A 6077-nucleotide genomic window follows, 5' to 3' on the forward strand; every position below is an offset into this window, starting at 1 on the left:
CCCTAGTCACATCTTATGCATACGTCCTTCCTCCAAATCCTCACTTACTAGGCTGGGCCCCACGAGGGGTGTGCATTTACTACCCCTTGACCTGCCCTTATATACCTTTCAATTCACATGCCTGGGCCCGCAAATGCATTTGCAAATTCCTTTTTCAAAACATAAAATATTTTAGAAAACATTTTGATAATCCATTTATCAAAACCACTTGGCCAGGTATTTTAGAAGGCCCCTCACATGACTTGAAACTGTAAGTGACTTTCCTCACTAAGGAGGCAAATGATTCCTTGTTGGGCATTCCTATTGATCCCATAGGTTACCCCATGACCCAACACTACCCGTTAAGTGATCCCAACCTGAGAACCACTCTGAGACAGACTAAAGCAATAAGGTGGGCCCAGAGACCAATATGACCCCAGAAATCTATGGACATATAAAGGGTCCCGTCTGGGTAGAATAACCTTATCCATATTTCTTGTCTCCAGGCTACTCTAGTATAATCCCGTTCAGTGTGTTCACTGCACCCATTTTGCCTGCTTAGGGTTCACTACCCCAGTGGCCTTGATAAGCAACCCCATCTCGTGTGTTGAGTTAGGTCTGATGCTGGTTGAGTACATCAAGGGATGTCTGGTCTCAAGCTTAACCGGGAACCTTTAAGGTCTGCAAAGAGCTGGAATATAATATCTCCCTTCCCATTAGGATATGTGAATCCATGTGCATGATATTCCTACTTTGCTGCCTGGGGACGAATGTGTCAAAAGTAAGCACATCACACACATTCAAATGTAAATACCCAATAGATGTTATGAAATAAATCTATTATTAATAAGTTAGTTTCAATACAACAAATGTAATGGCTTTTAGAGCATATACTAAAACATCGAGGTTATTAGAAATCTATAATAACGCACTCATAGTTTCAACAAGGACATACAAATTTTTTATTCCCTAAATTAATTGGATCTAAGAGCTAAATTCGATCCTCATGTCTCCAATCTTTACTGCATCTTTTCCTATTCTTAGGACCAAAGTGATCTCCAGCTCATCGTCATCTTCGGCATCCAAGTCTTCAATCACCTCTGTTATCCCCAACCTAAAGGACGTCTTCATCGTCGTTTGTTTATTGTCGTGGTGCCTGTGTGGCACGTTCACGAAGCTTCCCGCAAATTCAGTCGAGTCAGGACGGACTCTACTCTCGTCACCCACATTAATTAAAATGTCGAACTTCACCGCTATGTCCCTCCGAACCTCCATAATGTCTATCACCAGCCCTTCTTCCTCGTCTTCCTTCTCCTTTATACTTCGGGACTTCTTTGGCGTCTTCACCATAGTTGTCACCGTCGACCCTAGGCTTTGTGGTAAGTTTGCTGTTGTTATGGCCTTCTTCGTCGTGGGGGCAATCTTTCGTCTAAGAGAAGTGGGTCGAGCCGTGAGCCAAGGAAGATCCACCTGTTGGTACTTGTATCTTAGCTTGCTCTGGTCAAGGCAGTCCTGAACCTTGACCCTCACAAGCTGCGCGTTTTCATCATAGAATAAAAAAGCAGCGTCTAACCAGTCCGGGTCAATGTAGTCCCTGCGCTTGCCTGCCAAACCTTTCCAGATGGTCCAAATTCGATCAATGTTGGCATGGTGAGCGTAGAAAATGGGATCTCGGGCTGCTTAGTAGAAGTTTCCCATGTCCTCGAAGTGAGGTTGGTTCAGATCCCCTGTCCAAGCGTGCACCGTATTGTGTGGCACATTTTCAAAGTTTCCTGCACCTGGGTTGGGAGCATCCCCCGCCCTATACGGTTGTCCCAAGAAGAGCTCTGGGGTAGTCCCACTAGAGACAACTGCACGATAGACTATGGAGAGATTATTAGTGATCCGCTGCTTTTCAGTGTCAGTGGGATCAGTTATGTTGTAGTCTAGATTCATCACCACTGGTGGCTTGTGCCTGGCGTCACGAAGAGTGTCACAGAGGGACGACAAGGGGTCAGCGTATATGGCTGGAATTTGCATGCCATCAGGAGAATCCCAGTTCCAGAAGGGCAAAGCAAAGGTGTCATCGTAAAGGAGCTTTCCAAGAATCCTCTCAAAGAAGTAGAGGTAATAGCGATGGAAAGGGAAGAAGAGCCATGAGTAGTGGACCTGCAAATCCAAGTTGGGAAAACCAGCCTGGTCATACGCGTCACTGCAGTAGGCGCAGTGGATCCCGGCCTGTTGGGCGAAGTTCCGTGGGTCATCCAAGGGTAGGGCCTTCATTAGGGCAATGCCCTTTTTTAACTTGGCAATATATTCGTCATCGAGCATGTGAGCAGGTCGCCGCACGCGCATGGGCGAATTGGAACTAGGGAGCTTGAAGTCCACAATTTTTGCAGAGTAAAGAAGGCAGCAATTTGATGTACTTGTTTCTGCATTCCTGCAGTTGGATAGGTCCGGAGGTGCAATAGGACCTCCTTTCACCTTCGGCTGCTCCAAAATCAGCCCAGCAGCACTGTATAGCTTTCCTAAGCCTATCAGCAAATTCTGCTTATCCATGAACGAGAAACGTCTAAGGGGTGCATTGAAGAAGAGTAGGGTACATAGAGATATAAATAATATTGTAAAGCACAAGGCATGCAACCACCCCCACAGACTTGGCATCAGAATTGCTTTCTCCATCTCTAACTATTTCATGACACTCTAAACAATTCACGAGAAAGCTGAAGAAGAGGATGAGGGGATACCTGTGGTGGTGGTGGTGGTTTTTTTTTTAGAGTGGGGGGGTGGGGGGGCGTTGCAATTGGATTATCCAATGGTATTGAATATGGCAGGTTATGGCCTTGGTGTCGTGTGTGCTGGCATATACAGCTTATGGCTGTAATATATAATGGATCCGACTTTATCAATTTTCTCCAATTTCGTGCCATATATAATTCAGAATGGCAATGAATATGGCATGTATGTGTCTTAATTATTGAATGGTATTGAATATGACTGCCATTGAATAATGGATCGCACTTTAATATCTGTAATAAAATAATAATAATAATACATTTTAATTTTTCTATCAATATTCTAAAATTCTCGGAAACAAACTGTATTCATTTCCGTGGTTGCCAAACACGAGTCATTTTAATATGATGAAATAATCATGCGCTTGGCCTGATTTCGTGGAAAATGCAAAACGAAGCTAGAATAGACTAAAACCGAAACTAAAAAAGTCAATTTGGAAGCATGGTTTCAAATTTCGATTTTGGTACCGGTTTCGGACTTCCTAAAAACCTAAATTTCAGTTGAAATTTGGTAATAATTTAAAAAGAATATTTAATTGATTTTGAAATTTCCGAAATTCTGAAATTTTTTAACATATTTTTTTTTTAAAAAAATTCGGAATTTCAGGAAATTTCGATATCGGTCTCCACCGAAAGCCAAAATTTCGGTCGAAATTTAAAACCATGATTGGAAGAATGATTTCAGCCTGTTGAAGGAAAATACCTCTGTCATGTTCGGCAATAGAACTTGTTTTTTTGGGCTCTTGTGTGACTGAGCTAGCTATTCTCACGTAGCTTAATTGATTCGTATGTCTATTTAATAATAGTCCACTCTGGCAGTCGGTTGCACTTTAATGCACTTAAACTTTTATTATAAATTTGGTGATCTGCTTCTTCTTTAAGTAATAATAATAATAAAATAAGAGGAATGCTAAACTCACACGAGGCATTGCAAAAAAAAGGGTAAAAGGGCTCTCCCATTGGTCAATCTCCATTTATGACAGATTGTAATTTTTTGTGGCATCATAAATGGAAATTGACCAATGGGAGAGCCCCTTGTTTTGGCAAGGGCTCCTGTGAGTGTGGCATTCCTCAATAAATAAAGTCTACCTTTTAAATCTATTTTGTACTATTTTTAAAGTGATTTTGTAAGACCTCGCAAAACACATGTAACCAGTATTAGCGATTTGGTATTCCCATTCAAACAAAACCAAATGGCAAATTTCCATGATTATCGGGATTGCAATCTTGAAAAAAGAAGCCTTGAATGTGTCTTTGATTCTGAAGTCTGGCGAGAGGTCAACATACAAGGGGTTAACATACAAGGTGACACAAAGTTATTGCATTATATAAGGTGTTAATATAAAAGGAGTAACAAAGTGATTGCATTCGATCTTATGACTTTTGGGATTGTGAGGAGAGATGCAAAACAAGGCAAAGAAAAAATTAACGTTATAATCCCATGATTTTGGGATTGCCATCTCAAATTGCTATTACTCCCCCTCAAGTGAAAAAAAAAACTGTGTGAACTTTCTTCCAACCCCTTGCTAATAGCTCTAATAGCTTGGGGTTTGGAAATATCAATTCCTTCTAATCCAAATAGTAAGCATGGAGATCCGAGTTGTTTACTCCCATTATTGAGAATTGTCAGTCATAAAAGACAGAGTTGTCGAGTAGTGGTTCATTTGAACAAGGTCAATGGAGTTATATGTGTTTGAGTTAGTGCCCTAAGAGCCAGTATATTTCGTATATTTTGTCACATTAATACTAATAAGGGTTTAATTTCATGACATCTAATGAGTAATATATGATTGAATATGTATGATGCGCTTGTTATTCGTCACATATTCGTCCTTATGTAGTAAAGTAGGAATACCATGCTCAAGGATTCACAGATCTTAGGGAGCAGGGAGATATGATATCCTAGTTCTTTGCAGACCATAAATGTTCCTAGTTGGGGTCGAGATTGGAAATCTCCTCATGTACACAACCAGCACCAGTCTTGCCTACATGCACGTGTCGTGGACTGGCTTATCTCAGACACTTGGGTAGTGGACCCTAAGCAAGAAGAGTGGGTGCGACTAGGGGTGTTCGTTCGGTTATAACCGAACCGAATAAACCGAAATTTGATAACTGAAATAATTTCGGTTATCAAATTTCGATAACCGAAACCGAACCGAAATTTCTAAAAACTGAACCGAAACCGAACTGATTGAATATTCGGTTATAACCGAATAACCGAATACTGGGAGAAAAAGAGGCAAAAAAGCAAAATCTCGGTTTGGATCGGAGGGCTAGGATCATGCTATCGAAATAACTTTTGAGCACAACCTAACTAAGTTGTGATCAATCAAATCGACGGTTTTGATCATCCTATGGAGTGCCAATATAGCACTTTTTTTTTAAAAAAAAATGGTTTTTATCATAATTTCGGTTATTCGGTTAACCGATTTTTTTTTGTGATAACCGAAAACAAACCCGAATAACCGAATTTAAAAAAATAAAATAACCGAAACTGAACCGAAAAGGAAAAAAACCGAACCGAACCGACCAAACCAATTCGGTTTGGTTCGGTTATAATTGAATAATGAACACCCCTAAGTGCAACGATAGGATCACGCACTGAACATGATCAAACTAGAATAACATGTAGACAACAGTTAGTAAGTCTATTCTACCAGACAGAACCCTTTACATGTCCTTAGACCTGAGGGGTCATATTGGTCTGTGGGCCCGGCCTTGATTATTGATCTATCTAACCATGCTCCTTCTATGGGTCATCAGAGGGTAGTACTAGAGTCTTGGACAAACCCACAAGGCTGATAGTGATACCCGACATGGAATTCTCCACCCCTATTTAAGGGTATATCATCTATAATTTTGGTCAAAGCAGGAGGCCTATAAAATAGCTTGGCCAAGCGGATTTGATAAATGGTTTATTAAATGTTTTACTAAAACATGTTTTTGAAATGATTTTGCAAATGCATTTGCGGGCCCTAATTGCTTGACTGGAAGGTATACCACAAGTGGGTCCAGGGGGTAGTAGTTGTCTATTCCCATAGGACCCAACTCAGTAGATGAAGAATGAAGAAATAACTTGCACATATTAGATGTGATTAGGAGTATGATGATTTGATGGTCATTTTCAAGGTTACGTCTCTATGGAGGCCACTAATCCAATGCGATTGTAGTTATTAACTACGGAGCAAGATCGCAGTGGGGCCCATTTTTGGGTTCTGCAAGATCGACAGTCGGATCCCTGCAACGATCCCACTCACAACTTGAATGACCAATTTATATCCTTTGGATAAGGTTCTCGCATTTACTAGATTACATGAACGAACT

General features: G+C 40.8%; 1 pseudogene; it reads right to left on the bottom strand.

Moving 5' to 3' along the window:
- Window positions 1-963: 963 nt before the first annotated feature.
- Window positions 964-2517, bottom strand: LOC143886126 (polyphenol oxidase, chloroplastic-like; annotated as a pseudogene).
- Between the last annotated feature and the right edge of the window lie 3560 nt (window positions 2518-6077).

Source organism: Tasmannia lanceolata, unplaced genomic scaffold (genome assembly GCF_043159265.1).
Source record: "Tasmannia lanceolata isolate RefF3 unplaced genomic scaffold, GAP_Taslan_0.1 ptg000011l, whole genome shotgun sequence".
NCBI classification, from domain to species: domain Eukaryota; kingdom Viridiplantae; phylum Streptophyta; class Magnoliopsida; order Canellales; family Winteraceae; genus Tasmannia; species Tasmannia lanceolata.